Consider the following 27694-nt stretch of genomic DNA (forward strand, 5'->3'; position numbering starts at 1 on the left):
TATTACAATAAATAAATGATTAGTTCACTAACTTTAAATTACACAATTAACATATATTTATATTGGTAAAAGTATTTTCACTTAAAAATCAGAAAAAGCCATAAAAAGTTTTTTATTTGTATTTATTTTTAAACCTGTATTCATTGAGCTTAAGACTTCCCAGTGTTATTCTTTACTCACAAATGCATGGGGGGGGTCATTCAGAGGTGGCTGTTGGGCCTGATTCAGCGTGACTTCTAGTTTAGTGAGGATTTGTTAAACCCACTTTTCAAGCTGCTGCCATTGTCATAGTTATTGTCGTAGTTATGCGCATGTTGTGGCAGCCGGCAGGTCGCATCAGCTAGGCAGCAGAAAAGACAGAGTGCTTCTCCAACTCAGGGCCTTTCTGCTTTGCAAACCTTGAGCATTAGCGCTGGTACCGGACTAAGGGCCTTATTTTGGTTCATTCTTTCTGACAAAATCCTTCTTAGATGGGCAAAACCATGTGCACTGCAGGTGGGGCAGATGTAACATGTGCAGAGAGAATTAGATTTGGGTGGGGTTTTACTTCAAAGTGAGATCTATATTGCAGTGTAAAAATAAAGCAGCCAGTATTTACCCTGCACAGGAACAAAATAACTCACCCAAATCTAATTCTCTCTGCACATGTTACATCTGCCCCCCTGCAGTGCACATGGTTTTGTCCATCTAAGAAGGATTTTGTCAGAAAGAATGAACCAAAATAAGGCCCTAAAGCACATAAGGAGCCTACTCACATAGAGCCCATGCAACCAGGAGACAGCTATAGACATCTCACTTGCACACGTTTATCTTTATCGGATGTGTGATGGTAGTGATGCATACATAGATGGCTTCAAGGGAGGGCATCAAGGGTCATGCTCCCCTTATCATTTTTTTATTTTATTTATACATCAAAACAGTATACCAAGCTTGCCCCCCTCTTGCGCCTCCTCCAGTCCTGGCCCGTTTTCCAGGGAATAACTATGGGGACGAAAGAAACTAAGGTGGTAGCCTTCGCAGATGACCTGCTTCTGTATATCTCCAAGCCCGAAACTACTCTTATACCTATCCTTAAAAAAATAGAGGAATTTGGCTCTATATCTGGATTCTCAATAAATCAGGACAAATCTCATGGGCTTTACCTGGGCTCTCAAACCCGACCTGGGTGGGCTGGGGGATGCCAAATCAGATGGGCCTCAAGCGCAATAAAATACCTGGGAATTTATATACCCAAAAATATACATGCCTTATATAGGCTAAATATCACCAAAAGCATAAAGTCAGCCCTAGAAGAACTAGAAATCTGGAAACATTTAATGTTATCCTACTTAGGACGTATTCACCTACTAAAAATGATGACATTCCCGAAGATTTTATATCCATTACAAATGTTACCACTTCAATTATCTATCACAGACGAAAAACACATTAACACGATATTCCGCAAATTTATTTGGCAAAATAAACGACCAAGAATAAGTCTATTGAAATTACAACAACCCGTCACTAATGGAGGTACGAACATTCCCAATTTTCGCATCTACAACCAGGCATGTATCCTTAGGTACATAAGGGACTGGATACATGATACTTCTAATCACACAGACACGACCATAGACCAGTCTTTTCTACCTCATCAGCACTTATTAGCGTTTCTACACTTCCACAAACAGGAGATAGCACCCTCAATTGCTCAAAATCCCCTTCTGCAAACGACATGGACAGTCTGGCACCACACGAGACACAAACATAATCTGAATAGCCATCATTCCCTATTCCTACCACTAACGGCGAACCCAGAATTCCAAGAAGGCCAGGCATCACAACCTTTCCAATCATGGAAAAACAAAGGGATTAGACATGTTCAGGCCCTTGTGAACGACGCAGCATCGGCTCCTTTGAGGGTCCAGGACATGGCTGACAAATATACGCTTCCCCGATCACAGGCTCTAGCCATGTATCAAGCCCAACATTACGCGAGCTCGGTTCTTAAATATCTCTCACCTACTGATAAAACTAATGCCCTAGACACGCTGCTATTAAGACCAACATCGGGAAGAAAAGCCATTTTGACCTATTATCAAATATTACATACTCCAATAGCCCTAGACACCATGCGAACAGGCATATCTACATGGTTGCAGATCTTCCCACAATACTCATTAAAGCAAATGCTACGTTCATTCCATTATTACTGGAAGACAATGCCTTCCTCTATGTACAGGGAAATGTTTTACAATATCTACCACAACGGCTATCTCTCCCCACATAGACGCTACGTCATGGGCATTTCTGAAATCGATGCATGCCCGAAGTGCGGTAGTTCGGGGGCAACATTCAAGCATTGTATGTGGGATTGCCCTTTCATATCCCGCTTTTGGAAACAAGTGCGGGGATTCTCTATGACCTACCTATTAAACAGCCTTCCTTTGACGGCGGAGTGGGCCTTGCTGGGTGTGTTCCCTCCCAATACACCAATACTACCCGACAGTAAAAAAGTAATGCTTATAATCTCGGCAGTGGCCCGCAAATGCATCCTACATCAGTGGATTCATGCGGACCCTCCAACCGTACAACTGTTTAGGGCAAAACTTTTCCATGTCTTTCATATGGAGTGGGTGGAGACATCCTTACAAAAGGAAGAACGCACAGAGAAACTTTTCCAAATATGGGAGGGCTTTATTGACTCCTTATCAAATGATTTGAAAATACAGATACATAAATGTTTTAGGTCCACACAATGGTACGAGACTAGGAATCTCTTACGGAATGCCCCGATTGACCTTCCAGCGACATAGCCGTCTCACGGTTCGGTGGCCCTTTGGCCGTGTTCGCCTATTTCTTTGTTATCTGTCTGTTTAGCAAAGTTGGATAAATATTATTATTCAATGTACATTGATTCCATATTGTATTATTGGAACTCATACAACCGCATTCTGTTGATTGTAATACTATAATGCTCAATCCTTAATAAAAATATTTGGAAAAAAAAAACAGTATACCAAGACATGTGTCGGTACTGGGGAGAGAGAGGGGGTCATTCAAGCCAGCAGCACTGCAGTCAGGAAACTGTACCCCCACAACACTGGCTGGTGTCCCCTTACCTCTCCCCCAGACCCAGGATGCACTTTTGCAAACTGTGTAACTGCACTTGATGGAGGCTGCGAGGGCTGTGGGGAGATGGAGGCCTTCCTCCCAATGACCAGGCACTGCCTGTGTTTACCATAAAACGCTGGGAGTGTTTGTTCAATAATCAGCAGGGCTGTAAATTCACAGAGTCTGAATCAGGCCATAAGTACTAGGTGATACCCAAAAGAAACCAGAATCGTGCTGGGTGCTTAAAGTACGGGCTTCCTCAGCTAGGTAAACCTTCAGTCAGTATGCTGGCCAAAGTTTCCGGGAAGGTAGCAAGGTAGTGAATGTTTCAGCTGTCGGAACTTGAATAAAAAGTCTCCCCCGGCTGTGGCATTACCCTGGCTGTTGGTTCTCAAAATATGGGGGGGGGGGGGGGGGGGCGCTACTCCTTTTGTCGCCATATTTTGGGAACCCGGACTGGCCCTTAAGCCTGGTGCTGGTTCAAGGGTGGCCGGACTTTTGTAACCCGGGATCTACTTTTTGTACAGTTACTTACCGGTGATCTACGGCATCTCCCCCTGTGCAAAATATCCCCCTCCTAGTACAATATGCCCCTTATACATTATGCCACACGGAATGTGTCAAAATTCACAAGACAGTATGCCACACAGAATGTGCCGAAATTCACATTCTGCCATGCGGAATGCAGCAAATTAACACTCTGCCACACAGAATGCAGCGAAATTCACATTCTGCCACATGGAATTCGAACGGATTTAAAATTCTGCCACACTGTGTGAGCCAAAAACAAAAAAATTAACCCTTAAATGTCTGTGTGTGCATGTGGTAGGGAATATAGATTGTAAGCTCCACTGGGGCAGGGACTGATGTGAATGGTCAAATGCGGTGGAATCTGCGGAATCTGTGTGCGCTATATAAGAAACTGCTAATAAATAATAAATAAATATGTGTGTGTATATATATATATATACCAATGAATTGGTCTCGGCACTCCAGGTATTCCAATGTTGTCCAATTTGTGCGGTGCCTTCCAAGAACAAATAGTTCAAATATATGCACACGCCGCTTCGTGTGCATATATATATATATATATATATAGCAAGGACAAGAAAAAGGCGGCACTCCAAGGATTTTCAATTCAAGTAAGTGTATTCAAAATGACACCAACGTTTCGGAGCGTGATGTGCTCCTTTGTCAAGGCAGGTAAAACAGTGTTTTACCTGCCTTGACAAAGGAGCACATCACGCTCCGAAACGTTGGTGTCATTTTGAATACACTTACTTGAATTGAAAATCCTTGGAGTGCCGCCTTTTTCTTGTCCATGCTGTACACCTGTTTGGAAGGCACCGAGGTCTCCATTACCGGAGGGGAGAGTGCCGGACCGTCTACACTTGTGTATATATATATATATATATATATACATATATACACACACACACACACACACATATACACTTTTAAGGGAGGGGCACAAAACTTCATAACAGACAGCAACTGGGATAACCTCTCATTTGTGAAGAGACCCCTCCCATGACAGCATATTAGAAACCCCCCACACACACAATCATGCAGTGCAGGTCCCCACTTTAAAATCCCCACTATGAATACTATAAAGCACTTATTAAATGGTTCCAAATGCTCTCTGGCTCGCCCACAGAATTGTTATGGAGGGAGAGGGGGTCATGGACTATGGTGCATTAACAATAAACACATTTTAAAAAAATGCCGATATCGGCACGGGGGGAGTAAATAATCTAGTTACGCCACTGCCAGAGGCTTCAGAAGTTATATAGAGTATGTACTGGAAACCGATCGCGATCTACTGGCGGAAGGTCCGCGATCTACCAGTAGATAGAGATCAACTGTTTGGCCATCCCTGCCCTACTTAAATTGCTCCCTGAATTTCTAGAACCAGGACTGGCTCTTTGAGCCTGGGGCTGGTTATGGCTGTGGGGAAGGGGGGGGGGGGGGGGGGGTGCGTTTAAAAAAAATATATATATATTTTTAATTTACACTGCGGCCTGCTCGGACCTGGGAGAGTAAAATAGTGTGCCAAGTGCTGTGAGGAACCATGCCCGAAGCATGGCAAGCGCAGCGAGCTGTGCAAGGGGCTATGTTATACTTAGACGTGTCCATGTCTACTATGTCGACATTCGGGGGGAAAAAAGCATGTGAAAAACTCATATCGACCTTCCCTAATGCTTGTGTTGACCTTCCAACCCTGTCGATCAAAGCCATGTCGACCTTTTACTGGTGTCACCCTAAGCCCTGTCAGCCTTCAGTGGTTGAATGTATGTCCACCTAAATTGGGTCCAACCAATGACCCATACCCCAGCAATCCATATACACAGTTTTCTGGACAAATCCACGTGTATGATGCTGTTGCTGGGGGTGTGCCTCCTTCTGCTCCTGGTGGTGCCTGTGATGATGCTCCTAATAATGTCCATGATGTCTCTCTGGATGGCGCACATGGTGCTGCACATAATGTTGGAGCTGACGGCCCCCACAATAAAGCCCCTGAAGTACATGAGGCCTCGCATTAAGTTGTTCCACTACAGCATCATCCATTGGGTCTTGTCCCTGTCCTACTGGCAGAGGCTCGGCATAGAACTAAACATAAAGAAAAAAAGTAGAAAAAGGAGGCGCTAGTCCATTTCTAATCAGCACTACATAGATTATCCCCAAACCCCTTTGCTTATATGTGGGCTGCAGCTCCAAGGTACCAAGGTGCTGTTTCCTTAGTAAATCAATAGCTAGAAAAACAATATACAATTTGGAGCGTTTCCCACATAAAACAAATGGTATCAATTAACCAAACTTTTTAATCAAGAGATTTGTAACAATGTTGTCTCTATTAATGAGACCTCCCAAAAATGCACAAATAAAACACAAATGTAAAACAACAGAATTTGACAAATTAAATGATATCATGCAATTAATAAACAATGACCAGTGAGCATATTTGTAACACCCTTAATTAATTCCTTAGGTTACCTCTGTTGTCAACATGGGTTTTTCAATTTTCAATTTTCTTTGAGCCGACATGTGCCTTAGTGGGCTAATCTGCGTAGTGAAATCGCATCGCACGCGGTTTCCATGCCGTGCGATGCGATCTCACTAGTTAATTTATTCACTGCTCCCTGGCCGCAGATCGGATGCGATCGCATTGCACGCAAAATCGCATCGCACGCAAAATCGCATGTGATTCAGCACAACACCTCCAGTTTACATTTAGCACACCCCCACTATCCAGGTCACCCTGAAGCGTGGCGAGTGCAGCAAGCCCCGCGAGGGGAGGCGGCAGGGACGTGCAGTCAGGGGAGGCAGGGGAGGCAGTGCCTCCCCTGTCATTGGTGATTGAAATAATGCAAAGAAAAGGCACCCTCAAAACCCCCCAGGCCCCCCCTCCCCCATTTGCGGCAACCGCGGCACCCCTCCCCCATTCGTGGCACCCGCACCCCCCCTCCCCCATTCGTGGCACCCGCGGGACCCGCGGCCCCCCTCCCCCATTCATGGAACCCGTTTCCCCCCTCGCCCATTCGCGGCACCCGCGACCCCCCCCCCCCACCCCCACACACAAGATACCATTTTTTGCTTTCTCTCCCCTCTGCATCAAGAGCACCAGGGACACATCTACCATACAAGTTACTTTGCATCATCAGTAGCAGGTATTCCCACTGCTGTATCCTGACAGTGACATTTCTACGGTACTGCTTTCCTAGCACGGCGCCCACGATTAGCATCGCATGCATCTTATGTATTTCTGCACCACAAGATGCATGCGATGCTTGCGATTAATGCGACTACAGTGATTTTTTCTTCGTACCCATTTTTATCGTATGCATCGCATCTGTTGTACTGTAAACATACATACAATGTATGCGATGGACGCGATTTACGCAATTTCATACATTTGGCGCTCACAGGCCCATCATTAATAGGTCAAATTACCCTTTTTCTGCATAGTGACATCTCTGATTGGTTTATTAACCATTATTCTGCATAGTATGCAGCCCCGTGCCAAACCCCCACTATAAACGTGAACCCGAAGCGTGGCGAGCCCCGCGAGGGGCGGCGGTACGCATCCTCCGACCTTTCCATACCCCCACTATCCACAGCGGCGTGGAGTTGAGAATAGAAAGTGTGGCGAGCACAGCGAGCCACCGAGCCCGAAGCGTGGCGAGCGCAGGGAGCCCCGCGAGGGGACGCGGATACCTGTGAAGCTCGCGAGGGGACGCGGATACCTGTGAAGGTATCCGCGTCCCCTCACGGGGCTCGCTGCACTCGCCACGCTTCGGGCTCGCCACACTTTCTATTCTCAACTCCACGCCGATGTGGATAGTGGGGGTATGAAAAGGTCGTCGTATGCGTACCACCGCCGCTCGCCACGCTTTGGGTTCACGTTTATAGTGGGGGTTTGGCGTGGGGCTGCATCGAACATCGTAAGCAACCATTTGGGTGCTTAACAGCACCCGGGGGGTTGGCGTGGGGCTGCATTTAACATCGTAAGCAGTCATTTGGGTGCTTAAAAGCACCCTTTAGGGTGATTACACAATTTATACGTATAGGGGGCATACATACACCATAGTATATCGCACCCATCGCATTCAATGTACATCTACAACTACCGTACATACAATCCATACAATTGACTCGATGAGTGTGATGCATGCGATTTAAACGCATACATCGCAGTCATCGCATCGCACGCATCGTAGCTAACTGTAGTACTGTTTTTCATACGATACCTGCGATTTAAAAACCAAAATGGCAGGCATCGCATAGATTGTATGCCATATAAAAATGTACACGATTACTGCGATGGGCGCCGTGCTAGGAAAGCAGTACCCATTCTACTTCTTGCAAATGAGCAAAAAACTATCTGCTTGGTCAAACCAAACCCTCCCCCCCCCCCCCCATCCCCATCCCCAACCCTATGTTACCCCATCATGTAGTCCAACTCTGTGCTGCACATAGTAATAAATGGCACCGCACTGGCTGTGTAGGGGGCAATGGTGCCTGCTGCAGCAGCTCATGGACCAGTGGTACTGTCAGTGCTGTACAGACCAGGAGGGAGATTGTGGCAGTGAAAGTACTTTAGCTGCCATATTTGCCTCACCAGCCACTGACCTCACCGCACGTCACTGGGACGCATTTACGCATCCTCCTGACCTTTTCATACCTCCACTATCCACGTTGGCGTGGAGTTGATCTTATAAAGCGTGGCGAGCTCAGAGATCCCTGCGAGGGGACACGGATTACTTTACATGTATTACGCGTCCGCTCGCCACGCTTTGGGCTCAGTGGCTCGCTGTGCTCACCACCCTTTATAGAATTAACTCCACGCCGACGTGGATAGTGGGGGTATGAAAAGGTCGGGAGGACGCGTAACCGCGTCCGCTCGCCACGCTTCGGGGTGACGTGGATAGTGGGGGTGTGCAAAATAGCACGCAATAAAATCGCATGGGTGCTTTTAAGATGACGTACCATCACATCTCACCACATGGGTGCTTATACAATGACAAATCACATTGCACTGCAAATGGCATGCGATGCGATCCGCGGGCAGGGGTGCACTAAAAATGAACTATGCGATTTTCCTCCGGTGCCGTACGTATGTAAATTGGGCGCCGTGCTATTACACAAGTACCTAAAATAGTGTGCCGAGCGTAGCGAGCCATGCGGGGACGCGGTGCACCATTACGGTGTCCATGTTAACTGTGATGACATTCCGGACAAAAAAAACTGTGAAAAATCCATTGTTGACCTTTTGACTGTCGACCTTCCCAATGTCGACCGAATGATTGTGTCGACCTAAAGCAATGTTGACCTTTTCATGTGTCAACCTAAGGCCGGTCGACCTTCAGTGGTCGACCTAATGCATGTTGATCTTCCTGTTTCCCATTTCTATTACTAGGTGGCCTACACTAAATAACTTAGGCCCTTATTCTGATCGGTGCGTCCGGATCCGAATATGCGGCCAGGACTGTGCGTGCGAAACCCCGCCTTCCATACGGATCGCCAACTCCGTCCGTATGCGGTAAGAAGCTGGCTGAACGGACCGCACGTGTATTTTTCATGGAATACGCCTCCTCCATCTCAGGGAATCTCCCCCATCATTCGATGGTCGCAGACCATCGAATGCAGGACCGAGTGGTCCACCAGCTCCCGCAACCTCAGACCACACAGACATTTTTCCGTGCAAAAGCAGAGATCTGGGCGGGCAGCTGACATCCGGCGATGTCATATGTCCGCCCCCTACACGTGCGTCACGGACGCATTACCATACGTACGCCCAGCGTTTGCATGGGAACGCCCATGAAACGCGGGGCGTATGCATATGGTAATGAGCCCAAATAGCCCTTCACGCCCCTCTCCACCCCCTGTTCGGAGTGTTCACATTTCATGCGGGATTTGGCCGTACGCCCCGCTCGCACATGCGCAAAGACGCCTCTGCACATGCGCAGACACAAAACATCGGCGGTACGAACGCATGCGGATATTACCGCACCAACCAGAATAAGGGCCTTAATCCTAAAGAAAATAAAGGTTGGCAGCACCTGTAATTGGCTAGAATCTAATCTATGTCAGGATCGGTCAGAGAGGACAACAAATATTTGCTAGTGCTAGTAGGATGCATATTGTCCTTTTGTGGTCACAAGCTTGGCAATAAATGTGCCACCTGTTCTAACACCTGCACACATTTATGATTGCAGATAATCTGGTAGACAAGATAAACTGTCTTCAGCAGTAATGCTCAGTGGCTTAAGGGAGAGTTAACATGCTTCAGCACATAGACATACACTTTTTCAAGTACTATTATTTAATAAACAGCAAATTGTCTATATCCATATTCATGTTTAATTACATATGAGGCCGGGGAAAAAAAAGCTGGTGTACATTATTTTAGGACTAACAGATCTGGGTACTATTTACATACAGTAAAAGGGTTGTTTAAAAAAAAGGCAATAATAGATATTCTGAGAACGGAAAGATTTGGGATAGAATTTGTTTTAAAAAATGGACCAGAAGTTGAACTTATGACATGGATTTCTCTGTCTCCAAATGAACGATAAATGAAGCATCATCAATCAGCATTCCTTTCCTTTATCCCTTGTCCTATAATACACCACATGGAAGTACACAATAAGAATAGGATTCCAATACACAGAAGCAGTTATGGCTCCAGAGGTGAAGCTGCGGCCATAAACCAAAAATTCAAACAAGGGAGCCACACCAACTGTCAAGTGAACCCCGGCTGGCTATGTTTGACAGTGTTTGGGATGGCAGTCAGTGTGGCTCCCCTATTTGAATTTTGGACTGTGCTGTAGCACAACCTCTGGATTCTCCACTGCATTATGGAATCATGAGTTGGCTATAGGGGGAAATATTGAAACATTATGTAAGTAAATGTAACAGATGATGTGGTTGCATGCATGCAGTATTTGGAGTAATGCTGTGAATAACTGGAAGTATGTAGTATAATAATTACTATTATTTAGTGTTCATTCTAGCACCCAACATCTTCCAACACCCATGCAGTTCCTCTTCTCTGCCTGGGGTGTCGCTCTCTGCTGTGGTGCTTCTAGCACAGCATGGTCTTTATTTTAGCACTAATATGCAGACCAAACCTGTGCTAGAATCATCATCAGAGAGCGACATCTAGAATGAACACTATTAGTGTAATATGAATATCCTTCCTTGCTTCGCAAAGTGCAAAAAGTATGTGCAACCCATATTTTATGTACAAGATTGCATCGCAACTTCTTCAAAATGCACGCTGTATCACATGCGTTTTAAACTAGATATGATGCGATCTAGTACAAAACTCACTGAGCACATGACATGACATGTGGGGGCACCTTTAAATTCAGCAACTAAATGTTATTCTCTATTGAAATGTGAAGGAATATTTAATGTAGTATCTTGAAAAGTTTTCTCCTCTGTTACCAATAACTGTATTTTGGTGAGGGATCACTCTTTAAGATGGGAATGGTTCTAAATCCCAGCGGTCAGAATCCCGGCGTTCAAAATCCCGACGCCGGAATCCCGACCGCCAAAATCCCGACCGCCAAAATCCCGACAAGGGGAGGACGTGGATCGCCCCCCTTGCGGGCTCGCTCCGCTCGCCATGCAGCAGGCCTGATGCCTCGCTATGCTCGGCCCACTTTTTTATTTTCCCTCTATGGGTGTCATGGACACCCACAGAGGGAGAAAGTGTCGGGATTTCGGCGTTGGGATTTTGAACGCCGGGATTCCAACCGCCGGGATTCCAACCGCCGGGATTGTAACCGCATCCCTTTAAGATATGATAGAAATATAATACAATGCTTATTTTAAAAAAAAGTTTAAAGATAAAATAAAAGTATCTTTGTAACCACATATCTTCTACCAATACATCATTTGAGGTCAACCCCCTCGCTTACTTTTCAAATGTACTTTGTAAAGGATTGCTACATTTACTCTTTATCTTTTAAATCTGATACATAATTATATATTTCTGTAGCTTAATATAGTAAACTATTGCTGCTTTCACACTGCAAAACCTGCTTTGACCCGGTTTTTGAAAGTTTCTTTAAACTGGGTCAGAGCAGGTTTTACCCCTTTCATACTTATGTTATAAACGGTATAATACTGGTTAATTACCGTTTTTGTACCTTTCACATTGAACCCGTTGTGAAAGGTACAAAAACTGTAATCCAGTAATATACCCCCCTCCCCTGGTACTTGGCAGCTCGCAGCAGTCCGGGCAGCAGGCAGTGTGTGGCAACTAATATGCCCACCCTTCATGATATTATAGGTGAATTTTTACCAGGCAAGCAATGTGGTAATTGTATATAATGTCACAAGCCCCCGTGACATAATATAAATTCTATATGAATAGAATCTACATGCAGTGCAGTATGTAAAGCAAACATACTGTATATTCTCACTTTTTTCTAGAGAAATCAACATATTATGTTGCCCTGTAAAAGAAGTCAGTGTGTAGGAAGATATATACAGATCAGGCTAGTGATTTCTCAATTGCTACCTCCTATTCCTGGTACTAGCAGTTGATAATATTATTTAAATATTTAGTATATCGCGCCTGTTGCTAGTTCAAAAATCATTAGGGGCAGATTTATTAAGCCTGGTGAAGTAATAAAGTGGGCGGTGATAACGCAGCAGCCAATAAGCTCCAAATTGTCATTTGTCAAACCCAGCCTGTAAATTGACAGTTAGAAGCTGACTGGCTGCTGCATTACCACCAAATAATCACTTCACCAGGCTTAATAAATCTGCTCCTTAGCTGCTTACCTAGCCCTGATGGAAAAATAACACTAAAATAACAAAAATCTGTCATAAAAAACGTGCTGTAATAAAACTAAAAGTAGTCTATATTTTAATTATTAGGATTATTCTCTTAGAACTTCTTTTTTTGTTGCTACCATTGAATTAGTTTAAATATTAATACCATATGTGACAAAAAGACTGGCAGCATGATGTAGAATAGATCTTGTAAACATGTATTAATATAAATACAGAGACAGGCCGAAAGTCAGATTGTCGCTGTAGATTATAGCAGGCCAATTGATCCCCCAAGGCTATACAATTAGCCCTGAATAATTAGCAGGTTAATGGATGTTGCATCCTTGTTAACACATGAATCTATGAACTTTTCATGGATTCTGTGTCTTAATGCCCATTAACTTGACTCCCATTAACATGCTATTAATGGGCGTTAACAAGGGAGGCTATTGGGTGAAAAAGGAAGTCCAATTGAATAGCCATGGACGTTAAAGCCTAGGCTCCCTCTTTTTTTCATCTGCAGGTAACTGTAAAGAGGTGGTTAAGTGACCTAGCACCAGTGCCCTAGGCAAGATTTTGTCTGGTGTACTCTAGCACCACCGCTAGTGCTGTCCCTGTCTAGACTTGACAAGTATGCCCAAATTATTTGCCTAGGTTGTCTACGCCTAAGGCCAGCTCTGCCCACTTTGAAAGCATTAGGCATATCCTCGAGCAAAATGTTCTTACACAGGCAGATGATTCACGCTACGCATGCGTGAGGCTATCCTGTGATGAAATTGTGCAACTAATTCTACACGCACGCCCTTTGCTAGGTGATTGACAGGAAGTAGGTGCCTGGGGTGGTAACTGGGGGGGGGGAGGTCTAAGAAAAATGCAGGCGTGCCAGAAAAAAATATGTCTGGGAAAATGCTTCATTTGTCTCAGTTTAAGTTGTAGGGGAGGATGTTTCATGTCAGTTGCAGGCCATCGCATCGCTGAGCAAGTCCAGGGCTACACAGCGCATGTGATGACTTGTGCGCAGTGCAAAAATCATTCAATGTTGAGCCTGGACATATTCGCTCGGCTGCAAATGGATGTCTAGCCATACACATACATCTCTAATATTGGAGTCTTCCTAAATGAGGTCTGGAGTTACTACACAGATCATTATCATTGACTAAGGAGATCTTTTTATGCAAAAAAAGTAATATAGTGAGTAAACAATGGTGAAAGAAAGAGCAATTAGGAAACTATTGGTTATTTAATGAATATTGCTGGAAGCATTTTCCAAAGAAGAAATACGCTACAGTATAACAATCTCAGAATCATTAGGAGCTTTCTCTCCAGATTAAAAGCAGATGGGACCTAGAATAACCTCTTGATACACTCTTGAAAATGACTGCAAATAAATGACTTTATTGTGCACGCCCCTTATCAGTGTTTGTGACATATTTAGTACAAACTCATAAATCACTATGATTTGGTTCTGATTACGCATCATAGTATCTTAGATAACAATCACTGAAGAGTATGTGAGTTCCATTTAGCCCAACTAATTAGATACTTTGTTTCCTGTATATATTATATGTTCCAGGCTATTAATGGTTGTAGTATATACCAATGGTTCCCAAACTTTCTCGAATCATGGCACCCTAGAAGTAAATGAAGAAAATTTCAAGAGCCTGTAGCGTCCATGGTAACTAGGCACACAGTTTAAAAACCACTGGTATATTGGATTTAGAAGTAAATCCCAGAGAAGATTGTAATTATTCTGCAGCAAATAACTGTTACCATTAAACAATACCTACAGTACTGTTGATAATATACTGTATCTCTGTACTTGTACACAATACAGCATAAGGAGATTAGGTTGTCCATACCTCCCAACTGTCCGCTTTCCGTGGAAACGTACCATTTTTTGGGGACGTTCCATTGTCCTTCCCGGGGCCAACAGTGTCCCACTGTGGGGGGAAGGGGGGGCAGTTGGGAGTCCCCGCTGTCATCAGTGAATAGACGTTGCATGTGCACAGCATCTTTACCTGCAGGCAGAGGGGCAGCAGCATCAAAACAGGGGCATGGTCTCACATAAGTGATGCAGTTTGAAGGGCACACCCCTCATCACAAGGCCAAACCCTTGGCACGTGGCTTTGGTGTGCACAAAGGTCCCACTGCAGCAACATACAAAGTTGAGATGTATGGGTGTCTGGGTAGCTAAAAGAACAGATATCTTTGTATAATTTTTGTCTGAATTAGAACACAGTTAAGATTAGCAACTAAAAATCATAGGTAGATCACAATAGAGGGAAAAGAGGCTTCAGATTACTCAAATTCTTATTCTGCACTTTTACTGTTCAAGTTGTAACTAGCTAACACGGACAACCCTATACTCTGCTCAGGGATTTGTGAAGACACATTTTGTTATTCAGCCTTAGAGTTCTTATTTTTGGGGGTGACACCACTACTTCTTTTCTTTAACATTGTTAAATATTGGATTTCAGGTTACAAGATATTTTGTTTTCAAGTTTAAGAAATATTTCCTTTCTTAAACTTTCTTCCCCTTGACCACCTTAAGTAGATGTTGTAGTACTATCTTGACTGGCAAAAGCCACAGCACTAGTACTGGGTTGCTGCTCCTGCTCTTCTATTGACTGATCCTTATTGACTTACAGCACTATTAGTAACCTTAACAGTGGCACTTACTGAACATTTTTTTTTCAAATTAATTTTATTTAGGATTGAGCGTCATAGTATTACAATCAACAAAATATATTTGTGTTTATTACAGCAAAAACATATAATATAAATTGGATTACAGTAAAATACATAATCATTTCTATTCTTTCTTTTATCATGCAAACAGATAATCTGAAAAACCCAATACAATAACAACGTTCCACACCAAAGGGGGAATAGAAACATTCCACCAATTGTGCTGTATTGCCTCTTGCAGCTGAAAAACAAAACGGTGCCCCTTATGTGTATTTTATGCTTTACTGCTGTGAGGAAAAAATGCCTACATGATCTACTGTACAAGAAGAACAACATCTGATGGTTCTGTGGTTGGAACAACCAATTTTACCCCGTGGCACCTGCGCATTATTATCCTTAAAGTAAACCTGGTTCCAGCACAACTTACACTCTGCAATCTTGTCAAAGATGTAGTGTGTCAAAGGATCAGGAGATGTCATTGAAATGTATACACTGTGAAATGCCTATGTGCATGGCTCATTGTGCTATATTGTGTTCCGACGGTCTGTGATTCTTTACTATTACCCCTCTAAATTACATTTTTTTTAAATGTGTTGGTTAGGAATGAAAGCACCACATGTTTAACAATATGTGGTGCACACATTCCTAACCATCACATTTTACAGATGTAAAGGTGGCCTGAATACAGGTACATGAGTTTTGGTAGATATTATGGACAGGATTGGCCAACCCTGGTCTAAATAGTTGGGCCTCTCAGACCTATGATTAGCAATTCATTTTTTTTTTAGGTTGGTATTCCAGGTTTCATAGTTCCGATAAACACATTAATAAATATATTTACTTATCTAGGTGACGTCAGTGCTGTCCTCGATCAGCCTGATTCTGACGCAGAGTTGTGGAGTGGTCAGAGTTACTAACTTTTGCACAGACTCGGAAAAGCATTAGATGTAGAGTGAATTGCATATTGATTTGTAGATAATAGCGGATAGCTATTCCCAATTCTCAGATTTGCACAGGGTGGGGTTTCTTTCTGTCCGGACAGCTGCTGTCTACTCGCAGTCACCTGCAACTCTGAATCAGGCCTAATACGTACTGGTTTGCATCATTGTAGCTCCACCCCCTGCTCTTTGCAATGCTGTTAATGTGTACATTGTGTAGCAGGGGATTGGTCTGTAATGACACAATTGCATCTTCACCCCCGGATTCTGAGCCTAAAACTTATAAGAGGGGCAATTTATCCATCATAGAATGGGACCTCTCTAAACATGTATCACCATATAGACTGTAAGGTCTCACAAGCCGGTACCCCTGAACATTATGTCTAGTGCTGTCACCCCATGAATACCCATTTGCACACTGTCTATCCTGTGAGTCATGTTTAAATGCATGATTGTTACATTATTGGTATAATTTTGCAGTACATGCTCTTAACTGTTCTATTATACTTGCACTGAGAAGTTACACACACACACACACACACACACATACTCTCCTGGTGCACAACTGTTATTACATGACCTTTACGTTTATGTCTCTTTTGTTTTATGTTCTTCATTTAGTTTAATTGTGTTTTTGCCTGATCAGCCTGCAGAACATATGGCGCCTATAAATATATTTCTATGATAATAAAGAAGAAATATAGGCTACCATATGTTCCCTTATGTATCCTTTAATCTGCTTTGCAAGATTGCTTGTAAAATTAATAGTGTATAATACATATTGGGGGCTCATCTGGATTTGGTAACAAAGCATAAAATAGCAAGTAACTTTTGGGGGTTATTCAGACCTAATTGCATGGCTGGGATTCCACAGGCCAGGCGATAAATGAAAGACTGCACGTGTGTATGGCTCCTGGTACACATATGTGCAAGCCATGTAAGCAATGAGCAGCCTTGCACAAGGTGGGATTTTACTCTGGCTGGGCAGTGTACATCTGATCGCAGGGCTCTGCAAGTTAGCAAGGTCTGAATAACCCCCTTTGTACTTTGGCAAAACCTTCCTGAACTGTAGGTGGGGCAGATTTATAATGTGCACAGAGTTTTAGAGGGCAATGTATAAAGCAAGCTTATACTCAACAGAAGTGTAGTGAGAAGCCATAGCAACCGGAGCAAGCTTGTGTCACGGCACCCCATCCCCTCTGGTGCCCTCTCCCATGTCAACTCAAGGTTGCTTATGCTTGTAAACCCCAAATTGTGCCACTTATGCTTATAATGCCCCCAGTGGTGCCACTCAGACATTATGCCCCCAGTAGTGCCACTTGCACATAATGCCCCCAGTAGTGCCAATGTTTGGAAATGTGAGGAATATGTTTCTGCTGCTCTCTCTCTCTGGATGGGGAGGGGGATAGAGGAGATGCTGCTTCCGCTCTGGCCTGGTGGAATATCGCTATAATATATAAAATAATTACGAGTGAAAGATTGAAACAGGTCTATGTGAAGTGTGTGTAAGGGCACGGTCCCTAAATTGTACACCAATCAAACACACTTTGACTTTGCATTGCATTATTTCAAACTTGGGAGGAATCCAACAGTGGGGTTCACTAAGGGCCTTATTTTGGTTCATTCTTTCTGACAAAATCCTTCTTAGATGGACAAAACCATGTGCACTGCAGGGGGGGGCAGATGTAACATGTGCAGAGAGAATTAGATTTGGGTGAGTAATTTTGTTTCTGTGCAGGGAAAATACTGACTGCTTTATTTTTACACTGCAATATAGATCTCACTTTGAAGTAAAACCCCACCCAAATCTAATTCTCTCTGCACATGTTACATCTGCCCCACCTGCAGTGCACATGGTTTTGCCCTTCTAAGAAGGATTTTGTCAGAAAGAATGAACCAAAATAAGGCCCTAAGTGAGGATATTTATCCTTTTTAAATTCATGTTGTTATATGTTGGTATGTTTGGTTTTTATTTCGCAACTATTTTAAAAATATCCCAATAAATTTTAAGTTTTATTAGTCAAGTTCTTTCTTCAGGTGCACCAGCCCCAGACACTCTCTTTCTATACCCTGATATCATGCTAACATGCATTTACCAGGCTGCTCCCTCCCAGAATAGGGGGCAGCAAAGTAGGTAACTATGTTAAGGTGCCCATACATTACTATGTATCGCAGCAGTGTATGGGCCACCCTGGACCCTCCGTAGCGGTAGGATCACATGCGATACATCCCATGCTATCCTTTCACGTGCAGTGTATTGCATGCGACCCTGTTCGACCTCCGGTTCAGGTCCGATGCGCACAGGACTGCGCATCGGACCTGAGGAGGACATCAAACACCTCCAATTTGTCCTGATTTTGTGCCGATTCCATCGAGATTGGGTGAAATTGACCCGAATCGGACAAGTGTATGGGCACCTTTACAGTGGCTCAGTAAGTGGGACCATACAATTGCGGGTCCAGAATGGATATTAAGAGACGCTCCTTTGGTTAAGTGATGGAGGTCTATTGTTAAGACCAGCTTTCTATTGGTCTTAACAATAGACCTCCAGTAAGCTGTCGAATGCTGCAGTGGTAAATACCGGTTCATGCTATGAAGCGGTCAGTGATCAGTTGGCGGCAGCAGGTGTTCAGGATATGTTTGGATATGTTTCCATGGAATGCACTATCAGGGTCACAATGTCCACAGGGTATGAAATGGGTCTGAGTAGTCTCTCGCTAATTTATTTATTTACAGTTTCTTATATAGCTCAGCAGATTCCGTTGCGCTTTACAATAGTAGACAGTGATAAAACAAACTGGGTAACAACAACCAGACTTGGAGGTAGGAGAGCCCTGCTGCAAGCTTACAATCTATAGAGTAAATAGCCATATTCTCAGGTCGTAATTTTGGACTGATCACAGCTGGTCCCAGTCCTACATGTTCATTCCGCGGATAGGCAGTGATTGGCATTCTTAGTAAATTACCCCAAGTACTGTAACTCAATTTCTTTTCCCTTTTGTCTGTCATTCCAGGGGGTGGTCACTGAAGACTTTGCTATGGGGCACACAAATTCTAGTTATGCCTCTGGCTGCATTGACATTTTATGTATGACACAAACTTTCTGTGTGACAGACTAATGACAAGTGAATAGCAATGATGCAGTCAGCATACAACAGTCCCGTCCTATAAGCTTAATGGGCCCCATACATCAGCAATCACAATTTATGGATTTTCAGATATTGGGATATTTTGGCCAGATAAATGGATTTTCAGATCTATCCGACTTTGCCCACACATTACAGATTTTTTCAGTGATCGGCAGATTTTTCCATCTAAATATTGCATCTTCATATCTGGAAATTGCCCCAATCGATTGTCATTTCAGCTGTTCATAATGTAAATAGATGAAGAAAACGAATTGGGAATGCCCACACATCTAAAAAAGATCTGCAGATAATACCAGATTATTAAACATGTTTAAAAACCTGATTAAGCAATCGATTGGCGATTGTGATTGGGATTGCCAAAAGGGGGAGCCCACACATCTAAAATTAATTGTGGCAATCATCTCCATATCTGAAAATTGTCACAATTAATTGCTGATGTATGGGGCCCTTAAGGCTCAGGAATTAGTACCCATCACCCCTTTCTTGGTGCCCCTGCCCTATGTACCTCATAATAATGCACTTGATGAAATCTATCAGTTAATGTATCATTGGAAATTTTTTTGGTATGGACTAATAGCGACTAGTATGCACGTATCAAGTACACATGGGACAGTATTTATAAATAAAAATGAACAATTTATTTAGCACAGAGAACAAAGGTAGGATAAAAAGCGGGGGGATTTTATACATAAAAATTATTAAATGACAATATATTGTGCGCAAAGTAAAAGGTGGAAGGATGGTGTTTGTCAGTACAGCAGACTGAACAAACTAAAAATATACAATAAGTGAACTAATATCTGTAGTCTAAAAGCAGGATCACCATAATAGTTCAATATAAGAATATACAAGTATTGCAGTTTAAAAAGAAGAAAAAATGAAAATCAGCTTAACTTCGAGCAGTGTGGTGAGGAGCAGGTGACCGAAGTTATCCCAACATGTTCCGTCCAACAGGACTTCGTCAGGGGTGAATGTATCATGTTAAACAAAACAAATCCAGGGAATTTATGTTTACATGTGTTGTTGGGCAAAATACAGCACCGAGTTTGAGCCGCCAGCTTTCAAGCCATATGCACATATTCAAATTATCTATGTCTCCAGATCAAACAGAATGTGTTTACTAAAATGCAAAATCCACCACAAAACAATAACAGCAATAATTCAGTATCTCCTCTGCTAAAAATGTTTCCAACCTTTAAAAATGTGTATTTTGACATGAACTTTCAGTAGCAGCAGTGGTGGAAGCTTATGTCATTGGGTTGTTCTTTTTTCCTTTTGAGCACTTCATGTGATATATCGTTACGGGTATGGGTCATAGGGTGGAAAATGGTCAAGGGTCAACAAAAGTCAATGTGGAAAAGGTCAGCATAAAAAAAGGTTGACATGAGAGTTTTACTTTTTTGGTGTCTAGGTCGACATGGGCACCGTATAGGGGTACCGCGTCTCCTTGCATGGTTCGCCATGCTTCGGGCATGCTGCCTGGCTGCGCTCGGTACACTATAATATTCCCCCTCCATGTGCACTGGGATGGTAAACCTTTTGAAAAAAAAAAAAAACATGAAAAACTCACCTTTTTGACTGGCATCCAAGCTTTTGACTGGTGACCTAATGGCCTCATTCCTTTGTGACTGTCTGTACCAGCTCAGAACATTGACTCCTTTAGAAGGCAGGGCTTATGAAAATTGCAGCACAGTATTTGAGGTTTTTCCTGAAGCGTTAGCAACATTTTCATTAGTTTAATCATGGGTCTTCAACCTGTGGCCCTCCAGATGTTGTGAAACTACATGTTCCAACATGCATTGCCACATTTTTTTCCTATAAGAGCATGCCAAAAAACCTCAGGGCATGCTGGGATATGTAGTTCCACAACATCTGGAGGGCCACAGGTTGAAGACCTGTGGTTTAAATGGTAACCCTATCTGTTTACTATAGAAAAAGACTAATCAGGTGCTTCATAAAAGAGTTTGCAAAATACACACAGGCTTTTGCCTAACATCGGCCGGTTCCCCATGAAACATATTTATATACCAGGGCAAAAAAAACATATTAAGGTTTATTAACACAATATATCGCCAATGAATGGGTTAAACAATCACACTACAGAAAATGAAAAATAACATATAAAGGATCACCAAGTTCATTATAATAGCAGTCTCTAGGAAGCCACCCGAGGGTAACCATCCAGGGATACTTCAATTCTGAAGAGGCTTCTCTTTCATTAGTCAGGATTCTTCCAATGAAAGTGCCATGACACAGACATGTCAAGGAAATACAGTGCTCCATTGCTCTCAGTAAAGCTGTGCGACAATGAACTGAATTGCTGTATCAGCTGGAGGATGAACTCTGCAGTGGATTATCAGCTACAATAACTTTGCAGTATCAGTGGAGTTTCATCATTGGGGTGATGTGATCTATTACACTGAGCAACTTTGACTGTAGGACATACTGTAACTATTCTATGTGCACCTAATATAGCTGCATTTATTTGCAATTTTAAAAAAATGTAAATTTTCAGTATTAAATTGAGATGTACAACATTCCAGTGTCCTCCCACAATCCCAAAATATACTGGTAGGTTAATTGGCTTCCAACAAAATTAACCCTAGAATGTCTGTGTCTGCATGTGTTAGAGAATATAGATTGTTAGCTCCACTGGGGCAGGGACTGATGTGTATGGCCAAATATTATCTGTAAAGTGCTGCGGGATATGTATGCGCTATACAGGTTGAGTATCCCGTATCCAAAATGCTCGGGACCAGGAGAATTTTGGATAACGGATTATTCCGTATTTCGGAATATTTTAATATTTCAATGATGTATTTTGAAGTATCTTGCATGTATGCTGTATAAACACATAAAATACACACAAATATATTTTATTACCACATAAAATACACACAAATATATTTTATTTGTTCAAAAAACAAGGTTTCAAAACATGAAACAAAATTTGTGTACTATCTCAGATATTGAATTTGAATGCCAAGCAATCATTTTCTTGCACATATATAGTGCCAGTTACATATCATGTCACCAGTAGTGCTGTTACAAATGTCCCCAGTGAGTTTTTAGCAAAAAAAATTTATTTTTTTCACTTTCTGGAATGTATGGTTTTCGGAATAATTCGGATAACGGATACTCGGATACGGGATACTCAACCTGTATAAATATCTGGTAATAAATAAATAAACATTCTGTTTCTTCTTTAGTTATCGCTCTTATTGCTCGGAAGCAGTGGAGACCTTCTTGATTTACTTGCACTTCTGTAGATTCTATCAGAGTTCTGAAAGCCTTACCTAGCTAGTGGCAGCTCGAGGTGTCGCAGAGCGCAGCTGGGTCACGCTTGGTTCCTCCTTGCAGGATTGGCTGACCCAGGCATGAGACAACAGCACTCATGAATTACAGTTAAAACTTCCTATATGCCCAGTTATATGTAAGCCAAATTATGAACAATAAACCACATACATTGGTTTACATATAACATACCTCCCAACATGGCCCACTCTAGGAGCTTTGCCCTGTTTCTGGCAGTTCCCTCTTAATGTATGATTGCCATCACCTGTTCTAAATGGGTAAGAAAGGTATTTCCACACAGGTGATAGCAATCATACATTAAGAGGAAGTCCAGAAACAGAGCATTCTGTCCCTCCAGGAGAGGGTCGTGTTGGGAGGTATGTATAACAGCATAGAGGAAGTCCCACATTATGCTAAACACATATTGTACTCTAGGTTGCATGTATAGTGCTTCACCTTTTCCTCATATTGTTATGTTACACCTTATTCCAAAATGGAATCCATTTTTTTCCCTCTCAAAATTCTACACACAATACCCTATAATGACAATGTGAAAAAGTTTTTTGAAGATCTTTACAAATGTATAAAAAACAAACAAAAAAAAAACAAATCTGCAGAAGGGTACAGACAAAGATCTGCTGCTTTGAAGGTCCCAATCGGCACAGTGGCCATCCATAAAGGGAAGAAGTTCGGACACTCTTCCTAAGCTGTCTGTCTGTCCATACTGAGCAATTGTTGGAGAAGAGCCCTGGTTAGGAAGGTGACCAAGAACCTGATGGTCACTTGGTCAGCTCTATAGCATTCCTCTGTGGAGAGAGAACCTTTCAGAAGGTCAACCATCTCTGCAGCAATCCTCCAATCAGGCCTGTATGGTAGAGTGACCAGACGAAAGCCACTCCTTAGTAAAAAGCACATGGCAGCCCATCTGGAGTTTGCCATAATGCACCTGAAGAGCTCTCAGCCCATGAGAAACAAAATTCTCGGGTCTGATGAGACAAAGATTAAACTCTTTGGTGTGAATGCCAGCTGTCATGTTTGGAGGAAACCAGGCACCGCTAATCTACAGACCAATACATCCCTACAATGAAGCATGGTGGTGGCAGCATCATGCTGTGTGAATGTTTTTTAGTGGCATGCATTGGGAAACTAGTCAGGATAGAGGAAAAGATGAATGTAGCAATGTACAGAGACATCCTGGATGAAAACCTGCTCCACAACGCACTTGACCTCAGACTGGGGCTACTGATCATCTTTCAACAGGACAAGGACCTTAAGCACACAGCCAAGATATAAAAGGAGTGTCTTCAGGACAACTCTGTGAATGACCTTGAGTGGTCCAGCCAGAGCACATCCTTAAATCTAATTGAACATCTCTGGAGAGATCTGAAACTGGTTGTGCCCCGTTGCTTCCCATCCAACCTGATGGAGCTTGAATTTTTGCAAAAATCTCTAAAAACTTTGGGGTATGGTGTCATAATTTTGAGGGAAAAAATTAATTGATTAATTTTGGAATAAGGCTTTAACATAAAATGTGGAAAAAGTGAAGGGCTGTAAATACCTTCTGGATGCACTGTAGCTCAAAGAATGCACTCATACTTTTTGGGGAATACAGCTGCTTGCATCATCCAGCAAATGAAATACATATGCATGCAAATTCCCCTGAGGAAGGGGACAAAAGGTCAATGCATCTCACTTACCGACATTACAAGGGATTCATACATGCATAAAATACGTGAGGATACATATGCAGTAGGTGCAGTACTAATTCGATTCATCCCAGGTCACTTTGTAAATTGTCCTCATCAGAGATTACAATATTGTCTATTAAACAAACAATATTTATACAGCAACAGCATATTACAGTGGGCTTTACAATGATAAGTGTGTATGGTGATTAGTTTGGCAGCTCAGAGAGAAAGAAGCATGCACTGGAAATATCTGCACTGGGGGTGGGGGTGTGTATGGGGGTGGTTAAGGTTTCTTCCACAGATCAACAATGTGAAAATGATATTTCTGTAAGACTGCAATGTCTGGTACTGTGCACCACAGTCAGGTCTGTGAATTACTACATTGCTAACTTATTTTAAGTGGGGTGGGACTTATTTTAAGCATATTCTCTGCATGAGGTGTGGAATCTCAGAAAAAGAATGACAGAATAAGAAGGAACACAGACAATGCTGAGCGTGATTGTAGAGTAGTAATGAAAGGCAGATGAGTTTTCAGAACACTGCTCAGCTCTTGCAAGCAATAAAGCGCCTCTTGTAAGGCCTGTCCGATTCAGATGTGGTTAGAGAGGCCATCGCTGCTGCTTCCTCATAGTGTCGTCTTGTGCCCACAGTCCAGCAAAAGTGCAGTCCAGGCAAACAACGCTTGTTTGGATTTATGGCACATTCTATGTAGGGATCTGTGACCTTCATGTCTCGTGTCATCCCAGCCTTTATTGAGATACACTTCAGCCTTCAGGATGCTACAAGCCTAAAATCTATGTAGAAATTGGCATTAAGGTGAACACTCTGTAATTGGTTTGAAACATACTAGATGTCAAAAGGTTTGTGTACACCTGCATTGAAAACTCATATATGCTTGCTGAACTGCTCATAGAAAAACTACTTATGGGATTCACCTATAGCCAGATAGGCTCTACCATGATCATATCCCATGTGATTCATATTCCTCTGGCCACTCTGCAGCGATATAGAGGTCTGTGATCACAGTATCACTGCCAAATGTGTGCTCCAGAATGCAGCGTAAATGGCATCATAAAATTCATGCACCAGTAACAGAAGAGCAAACTTTCCCTCAGTGCACAAAGGGGGACAGGACTATTGCACTGCACGAGGGGAAGGGGTAATGCCATTCAGTCGTAATCCATTAGCTCTTTGAAGAGGGGTAATGCTAGCATAAAATGTATTGGGAAAGGAAGGGGGTGGGGGAGTTATGATATACACAGGATGGCACAAGGTGTGTGTGGGAGGGTAACAGCAAGTATGGGAACCTATTGACAATGGTGTCATTGTATGCCGTACCAGTTTTTCCTTCGGTATAATGAAGGTGCTCAGGTCAAACAATGACAATCAGATGCAGACCACTTTTGTTCCTCCACCATACTTTGCATAGTGCAATTTATTGAACCAGAGAACAGATTTGCACTGCTTCAATCACATGGAGGTGTGCTGTACAACATTACACTTGGTACTGTAGATAATGATGAGACTTGCATGCAGCATATCATCCATGGAAACCCAATTCATAAACTCCTGATATTGATAAACATACCTTGTGCTGTTGTTTCTTCCAAAGGTCGTTTGGAAGTCAGTAGTGCGTACAACAGAGGACAGGCCTTCAGCACACGGTGCCCCCCCCCCCCCCCCTGTGAGCTTGTGCGGGCTACCACTACGCTCCTTTACCGTTCCTCTTCGCAATAATAGCATTTACTTTGGACTGCAGCTCTAGCAAGGAATAAACATGTCAAATTGACTTGTTGGGAATATATCATCCTGTGACAGTACAACACTTAAAGAAACAGAGCTCATCAGTATGCGAATGCTCGACTATGGAGGATAAATAAGGTATTTTCATGCTTGTATGCATTAGTTATGTCATAGCTGTATATTGCACTACCAAAGCATTTGTCCACAACATGATTCACTCACCTTAGTAATTTAACTCATCAATTAGACTTCTACAGGTGTCAGAGCATTGCCGCAGGTTGAAATGGATACCTAGCCCCGCATAGTGTTGAACCAATTTAACAAGTTACCACATAACCTGCTGGCGAGTGGAGTCTCCTCCCCTGTGCTCATAATGGGCTTCGGCAAGCATACCAAGCTTGGTGATAATTCTGTGCTCCTGCACCATGCAAACCATATGACCTTGCCTTTGAATGAATCTCACATCTATTCCCTGCTAAACAGAGCCGGCCCTAGGCATAGGCAAACTAGACAATTGCCTAGGGCATTTTGAATGCCATGGGGCACCAGCAGCTTCTGCTGATTAAAATGATATGCAGCATGCCTATATTCTGTGTGTGAGTGAGGCTGTATCTGCATATGAAATAGTGGGTGCCGGATGGCTCCCCAACAGTCGGGATTCCGACAGTCATTACTCCGACGTTGGAATCCCGACTGCTCAAGAGGGTTCATTGTTCTCCCCCCGCTGTGCAGTCGGGATTCCGGCGGCGGGCCAATGACTGTCGGAATCCCGACTGTCGGTGTGTTATACCACACCCAAAATAGTGTATTCATGGAAATCACTGTAACATAGCATTCCATATGCAGGTACAGCCACAGTCACACACAGAATATAGGCATGCCACATATCATCATATCATCGGAAGCTCCTTTTGTGTCCTGGTCACATAATGCAAATAAGACAACTTTTCAGCAAAAAAGGCACTCAACGTTAGCAGAACTGGCCCGGAGCTGCATGGCCTATTGAGGCAAGATGTATGAGGAAACATCTGTATCCAAGCAGAGGCAGAGGTCACAGTGTTAGCGGCTGTGCGAGTGCTATCTGCGGATGAGTTTGTTGTGCAATAGTGTTCGGCATATGTGTAAGGGGCATTATGTGTGTCATGTATAAATGCATTAATAATGTGTGACATATGTGTAACAGGCATTGTGTGTGTCATGTATATAAGGGCATTAATAATGTGCAACATATGTGTAAGGGGCATTATGTGTGTCATATGTATTAAGGGCATTAATAAAGGTTGGCATAATGTGTAAGGGACATTATGTTTTTAAGGACATTAATAATGTGTGTCATGTGTAAGGGGCATTACTGTGTAATTTTCTAAGGGTATAATGTGAAGAGTAATGTATATAAGGTAAAGTGGTACTACTGTGTGATCTCATGTGAATAAGGGACACCATCGCATGATATAATGTGAATAAAGTTGCACTACTGTGTGGCATAATTTGAATTGGGGGTACTATTGTGTGGCCATGCCCCTTCCCAGCAAGAGCACACCCCTGTTTGGGCTGTGCACAGAATGTGTGCACTATTTCTATTTAAAATATTGCGGGTAGGAGCACCAAAATGATGACTGCTATGATGAGGGTTTATGGTGCTGGGAAAGGGGAGCAGGGTCAGAGGCGGAACTAGTGGCAGTGCTAGGGAACACCAGCCAAAATCTTGCCTAGGGCGTCATTTAGGCTAGGGCCGGCTCTGCTGCTAAAGCATGTACGTACCCAGCTTGCTGTGAACTTGCTTTGCATCCCTCCTTGCCTTCCTGCTGAC

This window comes from Crinia signifera, chromosome 3 (assembly GCF_055691185.1).
Source record: "Crinia signifera chromosome 3, ASM5569118v1, whole genome shotgun sequence".
Classification (NCBI taxonomy): domain Eukaryota; kingdom Metazoa; phylum Chordata; class Amphibia; order Anura; family Myobatrachidae; genus Crinia; species Crinia signifera.